Here is a 16,842-nt window from a genome sequence, read left to right as displayed (position 1 = left end):
GGTAAAACCATGTCCCAAAGGTCACCGGGCCTGGTGTCACTTTAAAGAAGTAGTCCAGTGACACCTTTGTGGGCTTATAACTTGGCTTCTGAATGTCCTAGAGATGTTAGGTTTGTTTTAGTGTACTCCAATCGAGAGCCCCTACAACCACAAAAAGGAATGGAGTCATTAGCACTTATGGTTTGTAAATGGCACCCAGAATTATGTTGCACGAAGCACGATTTCACATCATTCTGGGTCCATTTGTGTGAAAACAAGGTCCAATCAGGCTGAAACGTTACAGGAAGGTAGAATCTATTTAGTTGTAAGTGATCTGAACGTTTCATGATGATAGCACTTTCCTAAGGGGGTCAAACCATGTCCCAAAGGTCACCGGATCTGGTGTCAATTTAAAGAAGTAGTCCAGTTACACATTTGTGGGCTTATAACTTGGCTTCTGAATGTCCTAGAGAGATCAGGTTTGTTTTAATGTACTCCAATCAACAGCCCCTACAACCCCAAAAAGGAATGGAGTCATTAGCGCTTATGGTTTGTAAGTGGCACCCAGAATTATGTTGCACGAAGCACAATTTCACATCATTTTGGGTCAATTTGTGTGAAAACAAGGTCCAATCCGGCTGAAACGCTACAAGAAGGTAGAATCTATTGAGTTGTAAGTGATCTGAACGTTTCAAGATGATCGCACATTCCTATAGGGTGTCAAACCATGTCCCAAAGGTCACCGGGCCAAGTGTCACTTTAAAGAAGTAGTCCAGTTACACCTTTGTGGGCTTATAACTTGGCTTCTGAATGTCCTAGAGAGGTTAGGTTTGTTTTAGTGTACTCCAATCAACAGCCCCTACAACCACAAAAAGGAATGGAGTCATTAGCACTTATGGTTTGTAAATGGCACCCAGAATTATTTTGCACGAAGCACAATTTCACATCATTCTGGGTTCATTTGTGTGAAAACAAGGTCCAATCAGGCTGAAACGTTACTGGAAGCTAGAATCTATTGAGTTGTAAGTGATCTGAACGTTTCATGATGATAGCGCTTTCCTAAGGGGGTCAAACCATGTCCCAAAGGTCAACGGATCTGGTGTCAATTTAAAGAAGTAGTCCAGTTACACATTTGTGGGCTTATAACTTGGCTTCTGAATGTCCTAGAGAGATCAGGTTTGTTTTAGTATACTCCAATCAACAGCCCCTACAACCACAAAAAGGAATGGAGTCATTAGCACTTATGGTTTGTAAATGGCACCCAGAATTATGTTGCACGAAGCACAATTTCACATCATTCTGGGTCCATTTGTGTGAAAACAAGGTCCAATCAGGCTGATACGTTACAAGAAGGTAGAATCTATTGAGTTGTAAGTGATCTGAACGTTTCATGATGATAGCACTTTCCTAAGGGGGTCAAACCATGTCCCAAAGGTCACCGGATCTGGTGTCAATTTAAAGAAGTAGTCCAGTTACACATTTGTGGGCTTATAACTTGGCTTCTGAATGTCCTAGAGAGATCAGGTTTGTTTTAATGTACTCCAATCAACAGCCCCTACAACCACAAAAAGGAATGGAGTCATTAGCATTTATGGTTTGTAAATGGCACCCAGAATTATGTTGCACGAAGCACAATTTCACATCATTCTGGGTTCATTTGTGTGAAAATAAGGTCCAATCAGGCTGAAACGTTACAGGAAGGTAGAATCTATTTAGTTGTAAGTGATCTGAACGTTTCATGATGATAGCGCTTTCCTAAGGGGATCAAACCATGTCCCAAAGGTCACCGGATCTGGTGTCAATTTAAAGAAGTAGTCCAGTTACACATTTGTGGGCTTATAACTTGGCTTCTGAATGTCCTAGAGAGATCAGGTTTGTTTTAGTGTACTCCAATCAACAGCCCCTACAACCACAAAAGGAATGGAGTCATTAGCCTTATGGTTTGTAAATGGCACCCAGAATTATGTTGCACGAAGCACAATTTCACATCATTCTGGGTCCATTTGTGTGAAAACAAGGTCCAATCAGGCTGAAACGTTACAGGAAGGTAGAATCTACTGAGTTGTAAGTGATCTGAACGTTTCATGATGATAGCACTTTCCTAATGGGGTCAAACCATGTCCCAAAGGTCACCGGAACTGGGGTCAATTTAAAGAAGTAGTCCAGTTACACATTTGTGGGCTTATAACTTGGCTTCTGAATGTCCTAGAGAGATCAGGTTTGTTTTAGCGTACTCCAATATACAGCCCCCATTACCCCAAAAAGGAAAGGAGTCATTAGCACTTATGGATTTTAAATGGCACCCAGAATTATGTTGCACGAAGCACAATTTCACATCATTCTGGGTTCATTTGTGTGAAAACAAGGTCCAATCAGGCTGAAACGTTACAGGAAGGTAGAATCTATTGAGTTGCAAGTGATCTGAACGTTTCATGATGATAGCACTTTCCTAAGGGGGTCAAACCATGTCCCAAAAGTCACCAGATCTGGTGTCACTTTAAAGAAGTAGTCCAGTTACACATTTGTGGGCTTATAACTTGGCTTCTGAATGTCCTAGAGAGATCAGGTTTGTTTTAGTGTACTCCAATCAACAGCCCCTACAACCACAAAAAGGAATGGAGTCATTAGCACTTATGGTTTGTAAATGGCACCCAGAATTATGTTGCACGAAGCACAATTTCACATCATTCTGGGTCCATTTGTGTGAAAACAAGGTCCAATCAGGCTGAAACGCTACAAGAAGGTAGAATCTATTGAGTAGTAAGTGATCTGAACGTTTCAAGATGATCGCACATTCCTATAGGGGGTAAAACCATGTTCCAAAGGTCACCGGGCCTGGTGTCACTTTAAAGTAGTAGTCCAGTTACACCTTTGTGGGCTTATAACTTGGCTTCTGAATGTCCTAGAGAGGTTAGTTTGTTTTAGTGTACTCCAATCAACAGCCCCTACAACCACAAAAAGGAATGGAGTCATTAGCACTTATGGTTTGTAAGTGGCACCCAGAATTATGTTGCACGAAGCACAATTTCACATCATTCTGGGTCAATTTGTGTGAAAACAAGGTCCAATCCGGCTGAAACGCTACAAGAAGGTAGAATCTATTGAGTTGTAAGTGATCTGAACGTTTCAAGATGATCGCACGTTCCTATAGGGGGTCAAACCATGTCCCAAAGGTCACCGGGCCAAGTGTCACTTTAAAGAAGTAGTCCAGTTACACCTTTGTGGGCTTATAACTTGGCTTCTGAATGTCCAAGAGAGGTTAGGTTTGTTTTAGTGTACTCCAATCAACAGCCCCTACAACCACAAAAAGGAATGGAGTCATTAGCACTTATGGTTTGTAAATGGCACCCAGAATTATTTTGCACGAAGCACAATTTCACATCATTCTGGGTCCATTTGTGTGAAAACAAGGTCCAATCAGGCTGAAACGTTACAGGAAGGTAGAATCTATTCAGTTGTAACTGATCTGAACGTTTCATGAGGATAGCACTTTCCTAAGGGGGTCAAACCATGTGCCAAAGGTCACTGGATCTGGTGTCAATTTAAAGAAGTAGTCCAGTTACACATTTGTGGGCTTATAACTTGGCTTCTGAATGTCCTGGAGAGATCAGGTTTGTTTTAATGTACTCCAATTAACAGCCCCTACAACCACAAAAAGGAATGGAGTCATTAGCACTTATGGTTTGTAAGTGGCACCCAGAATTATGTTGCACGAAGCACAATTTCACATGATTCTGGGTCAATTTGTGTGAAAACAAGGTCTAATCCGACTGAAACGCTACAAGAAGGTAGAATCTATTGAGTTGTAAGTGATCTGAACGTTTCAAGATGATCACACATTCCTATAGGGGGTCAAACCATGTCCCAAAGGTCACCGGGCCAAGTGTCACTTTAAAGAAGTAGTCCAGTTACACCTTTGTGGGCTTATAACTTGGCTTCTGAATGTCCTAGAGAGGTTAGGTTTATTTTAGTGTACTCCAATCAACAGCCCCTACAACCACAAAAAGGAATGGAGTCATTAGCACTTATGGTTTGTAAATGGCACCCAGAATTATGTTGCACGAAGCACAATTTCACATCATTCTGGGTCCATTTGTGTGAAAACAAGGTCCAATCAGGCTGAAACGTTACAGGAAGGTAGAATCTATTGAGTTGTAAGTGATCTGAACGTTTCATGATGATAGCACTTTCCTAAGGGGGTCAAACCATGTCCCAAAGGTCACCGGATCTGGTGTCAATTTAAAGAAGTAGTCCAGTTACACATTTGTGGGCTTATAACTTGGCTTCTGAATGTCCTAGAGAGATCAGGTTTGTTTTAATGTACTCCAATCAACAGCCCCTACAACCACAAAAAGGAATGGAGTCATTAGCATTTATGGTTTGTAAATGGCACCCAGAATTATGTTGCACGAAGCACAATTTCACATCATTCTGGGTTCATTTGTGTGAAAACAAGGTCCAATCAGGCTGAAACGTTACAGGAAGGTAGAATCTATTTAGTTGTAAGTGATCTGAACGTTTCATGATGATAGCACTTTCCTAAGGGGATCAAACCATGTCCCAAAGGTCACCGGATCTGGTGTCAATTTAAAGAAGTAGTCCAGTTACACATTTGTGGGCTTATAACTTGGCTTCTGAATGTCCCAGAGAGATCAGGTTTGTTTTAGTGTACTCCAATCAACAGCCCCTACAACCACAAAAGGAATGGAGTCATTAGCACTTATGGTTTGTAAATGGCACCCAGAATTATGTTGCACGAAGCACAATTTCACATCATTCTGGGTCCATTTGTGTGAAAACAAGGTCCAATCAGGCTGAAACGTTACAAGAAGGTAGAATCTATTGAGTTGTAAGTGATCTGAACGTTTCATGATGATATCACATTCCTATAGGGGGTCAAACCATCTCCCAAAGGTCACCGGGCATGGTGTCACTTTAAAGAAGTAGTCCAGTTACACATTGGTGGGCTAATAACTTGGCTTCTGAATGTCCTAGAGAGGTCAGGTTTGTTTTATTGTACTCCAATCAACAGCCCCTACAACCACAAAAAGGAATGGAGTCATTAGCACTTATGGTTTGTAAATGGCACCCAGAATTATGTTGCACGAAGCACAATTTCACATCATTCTGGGTCCATTTGTGTGAAAACAAGGTCCAATCAGGCTGAAACGTTACAGGAAGGTAGAATCTAATGAGTTGTAAGTGATATGAACGTTTCATGATGATAGCACTTTCCTAAGGGGGTCAAACCATGTCCCAAAGGTCACCGGATCTGGTGTCACTTTAAAGAAGTAGTCCAGTTACACATTTGTGGGCTTATAACTTGGCTTCTGAATGTCCTAGAGAGATCAGGTTTGTTTTAATGTACTCCAATCAACAGCCCCTACAACCACAAAAAGGAATGGAGTCATTAGCATTTATGGTTTGTAAATGGCACCCAGAATTATGTTGCACGAAGCACAATTTCACATCATTCTGGGTTCATTTGTGTGAAAACAAGGTCCAATCAGGCTGAAACGTTACAGGAAGGTAGAATCTATTTAGTTGTAAGTGATCTGAACGTTTCATGATGATAGCGCTTTCCTAAGGGGATCAAACCATGTCCCAAAGGTCACCGGATCTGGTGTCAATTTAAAGAAATAGTCCAGTTACACATTTGTGGGCTTATAACATGGCTTCTGAATGTCCCAGAGAGATCAGGTTTGTTTTAGTGTACTCCAATCAACAGCCCCTACAACCACAAAAGGAATGGAGTCATTAGCACTTATGGTTTGTAAATGGCACCCAGAATTATGTTGCACGAAGCACAATTTCACATCATTCTGGGTCCATTTGTGTGAAAACAAGGTCCAATCAGGCTGAAACGTTACAAGAAGGTAGAATCTATTGAGTTGTAAGTGATCTGAACGTTTCATGATGATATCACATTCCTATAGGGGGTCAAACCATCTCCCAAAGGTCACCGGGCCTGGTGTCACTTTAAAGAAGTAGTCCAGTTACACATTGGTGGGCTTATAACTTGGCTTCTGAATGTCCTAGAGAGGTCAGGTTTGTTTTAGTGTACTCCAATCAACAGCCCCTACAACCACAAAAAGGAATGGAGTCATTAGCACTTATGGTTTGTAAATGGCACCCAGAATTGTGTTGCACGAAGCACAATCTCACATCATTCTGGGTCCATTTGTGTGAAAACAAGGTCCAATCAGGCTGAAACGTTACAGGAAGGTAGAATCTATTGAGTTGTAAGTGATCTGAACGTTTCATGATGATAGCACTTTCCTAAGGGGGTCAAACCATGTCCCAAAGGTCACCGGATCTGGTGTCACTTTAAAGAAGTAGTCCAGTTACACATTTGTGGGCTTATAACTTGGCTTCTGAATGTCCTAGAGAGATCAGGTTTGTTTTAATGTACTCCAATCAACAGCCCCTACAACCACAAAAAGGAATGAAGTCATTAGCATTTATGGTTTGTAAATGGCACCCAGAATTATGTTGCACGAAGCACAATTTCACATCATTCTGGCTTCATTTGTGTGAAAACAAGGTCCAGTCAGGCTGAAACGATACAGGAAGGTAGAATCTATTTAGTTGTAAGTGATCTGAACGTTTCATGATGATAGCGCTTTCCTAAGGGGATCAAACCATGTCCCAAAGGTCACCGGATCTGGTGTCAATTTAAAGAAGTAGTCCAGTTACACATTTGTGGGCTTATAACTTGGCTTCTGAATGTCCTAGAGAGATCAGGTTTGTTTTAGTGTACTCCAATCAACAGCCCCTACAACCACAAAAGGAATGGAGTCATTAGCACTTATGGTTTGTAAATGGCACCCAGAATTATGTTGCACGAAGCACAATTTCACATCATTCTGGGTCCATTTGTGTGAAAACAAGGTTCAATCAGGCTGAAACGTTACAAGAAGGTAGAATCTATTGAGTTGTAAGTGATCTGAACATTTCATGATGATCGCACATTCCTATAGGGGGTCAAACCATGTCCCAAAGGTCACCGGGCCTGGTGTCACTTTAAAGAAGTAGTCCAGTTACACCTTTGTCGGCTTATAACTTGGCTTCTGAATGTCCTAGAGAGGTCAGGTTTGTTTTAGTGTACTCCAATCAACAGCCCCTACAACCACAAAAAGGAATGGAGTCATTAGCACTTATGGTTTGTAAATGGCACCCAGAATTATGTTGCACGAAGCACAATTTCACATCATTCTGGGTTCATTTGTGTGAAAACAAGGTCCAATCAGGCTGACACCTTACAGGAAGGTAGAATCTATTGAGTTGTAAGTGATCTGAACGTTTCATGATGATAGCACTTTCCTGAGGCGGTCTAACCATGTCCCAAAGGCCACCGGATCTGGTGTCAATTTAAAGAAGTAGTCCAGTTACTCATTTGTGGGCTTATAACTTGGCTTCTGAATGTCCTAGAGAGATCAGGGTTGTTTTAGTATACTCCAATCAACAGCCCCTACAACCACAAAAAGGAATGGAGTCATTAGCACTTATGGTTTTTAAATGGCACCCAGAATTATGTTGCACGAAGCACAATTTCACATCATTCTGGGTTAATTTGTGTGAAAACAAGGTCCAATCAGGCTGAAACGTTACAGGAAGGTAGAATCTATTGAGTTGTAAGTGATCTGAACGTTTCATGATGATAGCACTTTCCTAAGGGGGTCAAACCATGTCGCAAAGGTCACCGGATCTGGTGTCAATTTAAAGAAGTAGTCCAGTTACACATTTGTGGGCTTATAACTTGGCTTCTGAATGTCCTAGAGATATCAGGTTTTTTTTAATGTACTCCAATCAACAGCCTCTACAACCACAAAAAGGAATGGAGTCATTAGCACTTATGGTATGTAAATGGCACCCAGAATTATGTTGCACGAAGCACAATTTCACATCATTCTGGGATCATTTGTGTGAAAACAAGGTCCAATCAGGCTGAAACGTTACAGGAAGGTAGAATCTATTTAGTTGTAAGTGATCTGAACGTTTCATGATGATAGCACTTTCCTAAGGGGGTCAAACCATGTCCCAAAGGTCACCGGATCTGGTGTCAATTTAAAGAAGTAGTCCAGTTACACATTTGTGTGCTTATAACTTGGCTTCTGAATGTCCTAGAGAGATCAGGTTTGTTTTAATGTACTCCAATCAAGAGACCCTACAAACACAAAAAGGAATGGAGTCATTAGCACTTATGGTTTGTAAATGGCACCCAGAATTATGTTGCACGAAGCACAATTTCACATCATTCTGGGTTCATTTGTGTGAAAACAAGGTCCAATCAGGCTGAAACGTTACAGGAAGGTAGAATCTATTGAGTTGTAAGTGATCTGAACGTTTCATGATGATAGCATTTTCCTAAGGGGGTCAAACCATGTCCCAAAGGTCACCGGATCTGGTGTTAATTTAAAGAAACAGTCCAGTTACACATTTGTGGGCTTATAACATGGCTTCTGAATGCCCTAGAGATATCAGGTTTGTTTTAATGTACTCCAATCAACAGCCCCTACAACCACAAAAAGGAATGGAGTCATTAGCACTTATGGATTTTAAATGGCACCCAGAATTATGTTGCACGAAGCACAATTTCACATCATTCTGGGTTCATTTGTGTGAAAACAAGGTCCAATCAGGCTGAAACGTTACAGGAAGGTAGAATCTATTGAGTTGTAAGTGATCTGAACGTTTCATGATGATAGCACTTTCCTAAGGGGGTCAAACCATGTCCCAAAAGTCACCAGATCTGGTGTCACTTTAAAGAAGTAGTCCAGTTACACATTTGTGGGCTTATAACTTGGCTTCTGAATGTCCTAGAGAGATCAGGTTTGTTTTAGTGTACTCCAATCAACAGCCCCTAAAACCACAAAAAGGAATGGAGTCATTAGCACTTATGGTTTGTAAATGGCACCCAGAATTATGTTGCACGAAGCACAATTTCACATCATTCTGGGTCCATTTGTGTGAAAACAAGGTCCAATCAGGCTGAAACGCTACAAGAAGGTAGAATCTATTGAGTAGTAAGTGATCTGAACGTTTCAAGATGATCGCACATTCCTATAGGGGGTAAAACCATGTTCCAAAGGTCACCGGGCCTGGTGTCACTTTAAAGTAGTAGTCCAGTTACACCTTTGTGGGCTTATAACTTGGCTTCTGAATGTCCTAGAGAGGTTAGTTTGTTTCAGTGTACTCCAATCAACAGCCCCTACAACCACAAAAAGGAATGGAGTCATTAGCACTTATGGTTTGTAAGTGGCACCCAGAATTATGTTGCACGAAGCACAATTTCACATCATTCTGGGTCAATTTGTGTGAAAACAAGGTCCAATCCGGCTGAAACGCTACAAGAAGGTAGAATCTATTGAGTTGTAAGTGATCTGAACGTTTCAAGATGATCGCACATTCCTATAGGGGGTCAAACCATGTCCCAAAGGTCACCGGGCCAAGTGTCACTTTAAAGAAGTAGTCCAGTTACACCTTTGTGGGCTTATAACTTGGCTTCTGAATGTCCAAGAGAGGTTAGGTTTGTTTTAGTGTACTCCAATCAACAGCCCCTACAACCACAAAAAGGAATGGAGTCATTAGCACTTATGGTTTGTAAATGGCACCCAGAATTATTTTGCACGAAGCACAATTTTACATCATTCTGGGTCCATTTGTGTGAAAACAAGGTCCAATCAGGCTGAAACGTTACAGGAAGGTAGAATCTATTCAGTTGTAACTGATCTGAACGTTTCATGATTATAGCACTTTCCTAAGGGGGTCAAACCATGTGCCAAAGGTCACTGGATCTGGTGTCAATTTAAAGAAGTAGTCCAGTTACACATTTGTGGGCTTATAACTTGGCTTCTGAATGTCCTAGAGAGATCAGGTTTGTTTTAATGTACTCCAATTAACAGCCCCTACAACCACAAAAAGGAATGGAGTCATTAGCACTTATTGTTTGTAAGTGGCACCCAGAATTATGTTGCACGAAGCACAATTTCACATGATTCTGGGTCAATTTGTGTGAAAACAAGGTCTAATCCGGCTGAAACGCTACAAGAAGGTAGAATCTATTGAGTTGTAAGTGATCTGAACGTTTCAAGATGATCGCACATTCCTATAGGGGGTCAAACCATGTCCCAAAGGTCACCGGGCCAAGTGTCACTTTAAAGAAGTAGTCCAGTTACACCTTTGTGGGCTTATAACTTGGCTTCTGAATGTCCTAGAGAGGTTAGGTTTGTTTTAGTGTACTCCAATCAACAGCCCCTACAACCACAAAAAGGAATGGAGTCATTAGCACTTATGGTTTGTAAATGGCACCCAGAATTATGTTGCACGAAGCACAATTTCACATCATTCTGGGTCCATTTGTGTGAAAACAAGGTCCAATCAGGCTGAAACGTTACAGGAAGGTAGAATCTATTGAGTTGTAAGTGATCTGAACGTTTCATGATGATAGCACTTTCCTAAGGGGGTCAAACCATGTCCCAAAGGTCACCGGATCTGGTGTCAATTTAAAGAAGTAGTCCAGTTACACATTTGTGGGCTTATAACTTGGCTTCTGAATGTCCTAGAGAGATCAGGTTTGTTTTAATGTACTCCAATCAACAGCCCCTACAACCACAAAAAGGAATGGAGTCATTAGCATTTATGGTTTGTAAATGGCACCCAGAATTATGTTGCACGAAGCACAATTTCACATCATTCTGGGTTCATTTGTGTGAAAACAAGGTCCAATCAGGCTGAAACGTTACAGGAAGGTAGAATCTATTTAGTTGTAAGTGATCTGAACGTTTCATGATGATAGCGCTTTCCTAAGGGGATCAAACCATGTCCCAAAGGTCACCGGATCTGGTGTCAATTTAAAGAAGTAGTCCAGTTACACATTTGTGGGCTTATAACTTGGCTTCTGAATGTCCCAGAGAGATCAGGTTTGTTTTAGTGTACTCCAATCAACAGCCCCTACAACCACAAAAGGAATGGAGTCATTAGCACTTATGGTTTGTAAATGGCACCCAGAATTATGTTGCACGAAGCACAATTTCACATCATTCTGGGTCCATTTGTGTGAAAACAAGGTCCAATCAGGCTGAAACGTTACAAGAAGGTAGAATCTATTGAGTTGTAAGTGATCTGAACGTTTCATGATGATATCACATTCCTATAGGGGGTCAAACCATCTCCCAAAGGTCACCGGGCCTGGTGTCACTTTAAAGAAGTAGTCCAGTTACACATTGGTGGGCTTATAACTTGGCTTCTGAATGTCCTAGAGAGGTCAGGTTTGTTTTAGTGTACTCCAATCAACAGCCCCTACAACCACAAAAAGGAATGGAGTCATTAGCACTTATGGTTTGTAAATGGCACCCAGAATTATGTTGCACGAAGCACAATTTCACATCATTCTGGGTCCATTTGTGTGAAAACAAGGTCCAATCAGGCTGAAACGTTACAGGAAGGTAGAATCTATTGAGTTGTAAGTGATCTGAACGTTTCATGATGATAGCACTTTCCTAAGGGGGTCAAACCATGTCCCAAAGGTCACCGGATCTTGTGTCTTTTAAAGAAGTAGTCCAGTTACACATTTGTGGGCTTATAACTTGGCTTCTGAATGTCCTAGAGAGATCAGGTTTGTTTTAATGTACTCCAATCAACAGCCCCTACAACCACAAAAAGGAATGGAGTCATTAGCATTTATGGTTTGTAAATGGCACCCAGAATTATGTTGCACGAAGCACAATTTCACATCATTCTGGGTTCATTTGTGTGAAAACAAGGTCCAATCAGGCTGAAACGTTACAGGAAGGTAGAATCTATTTAGTTGTAAGTGATCTGAACGTTTCATGATGATAGCGCTTTCCTAAGGGGATCAAACCATGTCCCAAAGGTCACCGGATCTGGTGTCAATTTAAAGAAGTAGTCCAGTTACACATTTGTGGGCTTATAACTTGGCTTCTGAATGTCCCAGAGAGATCAGGTTTGTTTTAGTGTACTCCAATCAACAGCCCCTACAACCACAAAAGGAATGGAGTCATTAGCACTTATGGTTTGTAAATGGCACCCAGAATTATGTTGCACGAAGCACAATTTCACATCATTCTGGGTCCATTTGTGTGAAAACAAGGTCCAATCAGGCTGAAACGTTACAAGAAGGTAGAATCTATTGAGTTGTAAGTGATCTGAACGTTTCATGATGATATCACATTCCTATAGGGGGTCAAACCATCTCCCAAAGGTCACCGGGCCTGGTGTCACTTTAAAGAAGTAGTCCAGTTACACATTGGTGGGCTTATAACTTGGCTTCTGAATGTCCTAGAGAGGTCAGGTTTGTTTTAGTGTACTCCAATCAACAGCCCCTACAACCACAAAAAGGAATGGAGTCATTAGCACTTATGGTTTGTAAATGGCACCCAGAATTATGTTGCACGAAGCACAATTTCACATCATTCTGGGTCCATTTGTGTGAAAACAAGGTCCAATCAGGCTGAAACGTTACAGGAAGGTAGAATCTATTGAGTTGTAAGTGATCTGAACGTTTCATGATGATAGCACTTTCCTAAGGGGGTCAAACCATGTCCCAAAGGTCACCGAATCTGGTGTCACTTTAAAGAAGTAGTCCAGTTACACATTTGTGGGCTTATAACTTGGCTTCTGAATGTCCTAGAGAGATCAGGTTTGTTTTAATGTACTCCAATCAACAGCCCCTACAACCACAAAAAGGAATGAAGTCATTAGCATTTATGGTTTGTAAATGGCACCCAGAATTATGTTGCACGAAGCACAATTTCACATCATTCTGGGTTCATTTGTGTGAAAACAAGGTCCAGTCAGGCTGAAACGTTACAGGAAGGTAGAATCTATTTAGTTGTAAGTGATCTGAACGTTTCAAGATGATAGCGCTTTCCTAAGGGGATCAAACCATGTCCCAAAGGTCACCGGGCCTGGTGTCATTTTAAAGAAGTAGTCCAGTTACACCTTTGTGGGCTTATAAATTCGCTTCTGAATGTCCTAGAGAGGTCAGGTTTGTTTTAGTGTACTCCAATCAACAGCCCCTACAACCACAAAAAGGAATGGAGTCATTAGCACTTATGGTTTGTAAATGGCACCCAGAATTATGTTGCACGAAGGACAATTTCACATCATTCTGGGTTCATTTGTGCGAAAACAAGGTCCAATCAGGCTGACAACTTACAGGAAGGTAGAATCTATTGAGTTGTAAGTGATCTGAACGTTTCATGATGATAGAACTTTCCTAAGGGGGTCTAACCATGTCCCAAAGGCCACCGGATCTGGTGTCAATTTAAAGAAGTAGTCCAGTTACTCATTTGTGGGCTTATAACTTGGCTTCTGAATGTCCTAGAGAGATCAGGGTTGTTTTAGTATACTCCAATCAACAGCCCCTACAACCACAAAATGGAATGGAGTCATTAGCACTTATGGTTTTTAAATGGCACCCAGAATTATGTTGCACGAAGCACAATTTCACATCATTCTGGGTTCATTTGTGTGAAAACAAGGTCCAATCAGGCTGAAACGTTACAGGAAGGTAGAATCTATTGAGTTGTAAGTGATCTGAACGTTTCATGATGATAGCACTTTCCTAAGGGGGTCAAACCATGTCGCAAAGGTCACCGGATCTGGTGTCAATTTAAAGAAGTAGTCCAGTTACACATTTGTGGGCTTATAACTTGGCTTCTGAATGTCCTAGAGATATCAGGTTTGTTTTAATGTACTCCAATCAACAGCCTCTACAACCACAAAAAGGAATGGAGTCATTAGCACTTATGGTATGTAAATGGCACCCAGAATTATGTTGCACGAAGCACAATTTCACATCATTCTGGGATCATTTGTGTGAAAACAAGGTCCAATCAGGCTGAAACGTTACAGGAAGGTAGAATCTATTTAGTTGTAAGTGATCTGAACGTTTCATGATGATAGCACTTTCCTAAGGGGGTCAAACCATGTCCCAAAGGTCACCGGATCTGGTGTCAATTTAAAGAAGTAGTCCAGTTACACATTTGTGTGCTTATAACTTGGCTTCTGAATGTCCTAGAGAGATCAGGTTTGTTTTAATGTACTCCAATCAAGAGACCCTACAAACACAAAAAGGAATGGAGTCATTAGCACTTATGGTTTGTAAATGGCACCCAGAATTATGTTGCACGAAGCACAATTTCACATCATTCTGGGTTCATTTGTGTGAAAACAAGGTCCAATCAGGCTGAAACGTTACAGGAAGGTAGAATCTATTGAGTTGTAAGTGATCTGAACGTTTCATGATGATAGCATTTTCCTAAGGGGGTCAAACCATGTCCCAAAGGTCACCGGATCTGGTGTTAATTTAAAGAAGCAGTCCAGTTACACATTTGTGGGCTTATAACATGGCTTCTGAATGTCCTAGAGATATCAGGTTTGTTTTAATGTACTCCAATCAACAGCCCCTACAACCACAAAAAGGAATGGAGATATTAGCACTTATGGTTTGTAAATGGCACCCAGAATTATGTTGAACGAAGCACAATTTCACATCATTCTGGGTTCATTTGTGTGAAAACAAGGTCCAATCAGGCTGAAACGTTACAGGAAGGTAGAAGCTACTGAGTTGTAAGTGATCTGAACGTTTCATGATGATAGCACTTTCCTAAGGGGGTCAAACCATGTCCCAAAGGTCACCGGGCCTGGTGTCACTTTAAAAAAGTGGTCCAGTTACACCTTTGTGGGCTTATAACTTGGCTTCTGAATGTCCTAGAGAGGTTAGTTTGTTTTAGTGTACTCCAATCAACAGCCCCTAAAACCACAAAAAGGAATGGAGTCATTAGCACTTATGGTTTGTAAATGGCACCCAGAATTATGTTGCACGAAGCACAATTTCACATCATTCTGGGTTCATTTGTGTGAAAACAAGGTCCAGTCAGGCTGAAACGTTACAGGAAGGTAGAATCTATTGAGTTGTAAGTGATCTGAACGTTTCATGATGATAGCACTTTCCTAAGGGGGTCAAACCATTTCCCAAATGTCACCGGATCTGGTGTCACTTTAAAGAAGTAGTCCAGTTACACATTTGTGGGCTTATAACTTGGCTTCTGAATGTCCTAGAGAGGTCAGGTTTGTTTTAGTGTACTCCAATCAACAGCCCCTACAACCACAAAAAGGAATGGAGTCATTAGCATTTATGGTTTGTAAATGGCACCTAGAATTATGTTGCACAAAGCACAATTTCACATCATTCTGGGTCCATTTGTGTGAAAACAAGGTCCAATCAGGCTGAAACGTCACAGGAAGGTAGAATCTATTGAGTTGTAAGTGATCTGAACGTTTCATGATGATAGCACTTTCCTAAGGGGGTCAAACCATGTCCCAAAGGTCACTGGATCTGGTGTCAATTTAAAGAAGTAGTCCAGTTACACATTTGTGGGCTTATAACTTGGCTTCTGAATGTCCTAGAGAGATCAGGTTTGTTTTAGTGTACTCCAATCAACAGCCCCTACAACCACAAAAAGGAATGGAGTCATTAGCACTTAAGGTTTGTAAATGACACCCAGAATTCTGTTGCACGAAGCACAATTTCACATCATTCTGGGTCCATTTGTGTGAAAACAAGGTCCAATCAGGCTGAAACGCTACAAAAAGGTAGAATCTATTGAGATGTAAGTGATCTGAACGTTTCAAGATGATCGCTCATTCCTATAGGGGGTAAAACCATGTCCCAAAGGTCACCGGGCCTGGTGTCACTTTAAAGAAGTAGTCCAGTTACACCTTTGTGGGCTTATAACTTGGCTTCTGAATGTCCTAGAGAGGTTAGGTTTGTTTCAGTGTTCACCAATCAACAGCCCCTACAACCACAAAAAGGAATGGAGTCATTAGCACTTATGGTTTGTAAATGGCACCCAGAATTATGTTGCACGAAGCACAATTTCACATCATTCTGGGTTCATTTGTGTGAAAACAAGGTCCAATCAGGCTGAAACGTTACAGGAAGGTAGAATCTATTGAGTTGTAAGTGATCTGAATGTTTCATGATGATAGCACTTTCCTAAGGGGGTCAAACCATCTCCCAAAGGTCCCCGGGCCTGGTGTCAATTTAAAGTAGTAGTCCAGTTACACATTTGTGGGCTTATAACTTGACTTCTGAATGTCCTAGAGAGATCAGGTTTGTTTTAATGTACTCCAATCAACAGCCCCTACAACCACAAAAAGGAATGGAGTCATTAGCACTTATGGTTTGTAAATGGCACCCAGAATTATGTTGCACGAAGCACAATTTCACATTATTCTGGGTCCATTTGTGTGAAAACAAGGTCCAATCAGGCTGAAACGCTACAAGAAGGTAGAATCTATTGAGTTGTAAGTGATCTGAACGTTTCAAGATGATCGCACATTCCTATAGGGGGTAAAACCATGTCCCAAAGGTCACCGGGCCTGGTGTCACTTTAAAGTAGTAGTCCAGTTACACCTTTGTGGGCTTATAACTTGGCTTCTGAATGTCCTAGAGAGGTTAGGTTTGTTTCAGTGTTCACCAATCAACAGCCCCTACAACCACAAAAAGGAATGGAGTCATTAGCACTTATGGTTTGTAAATGGCACCCAGAATTATGTTGCACGAAGCACAATTTCACATCATTCTGGGTTCATTTGTGTGAAAACAAGGTCCAATCAGGCTGAAACGTTACAGGAAGGTAGAATCTATTGAGTTGTAAGTGATCTGAATGTTTCATGATGATAGCACTTTCCTAAGGGGGTCAAACCATCTCCCAAAAGTCACCGGATCTGGTGTCAATTTAAAGTAGTAGTCCAGTTACACATTTGTGGGCTTATAACTTGACTTCTGAATGTCCTAGAGGGATCAGGTTTGTTTTAGCGTACTCCAATTAA

This window comes from Nothobranchius furzeri, chromosome 15 (assembly GCF_043380555.1).
Source record: "Nothobranchius furzeri strain GRZ-AD chromosome 15, NfurGRZ-RIMD1, whole genome shotgun sequence".
NCBI lineage: Eukaryota > Metazoa > Chordata > Actinopteri > Cyprinodontiformes > Nothobranchiidae > Nothobranchius > Nothobranchius furzeri.
This window is presented reverse-complemented; position numbering follows the sequence as displayed.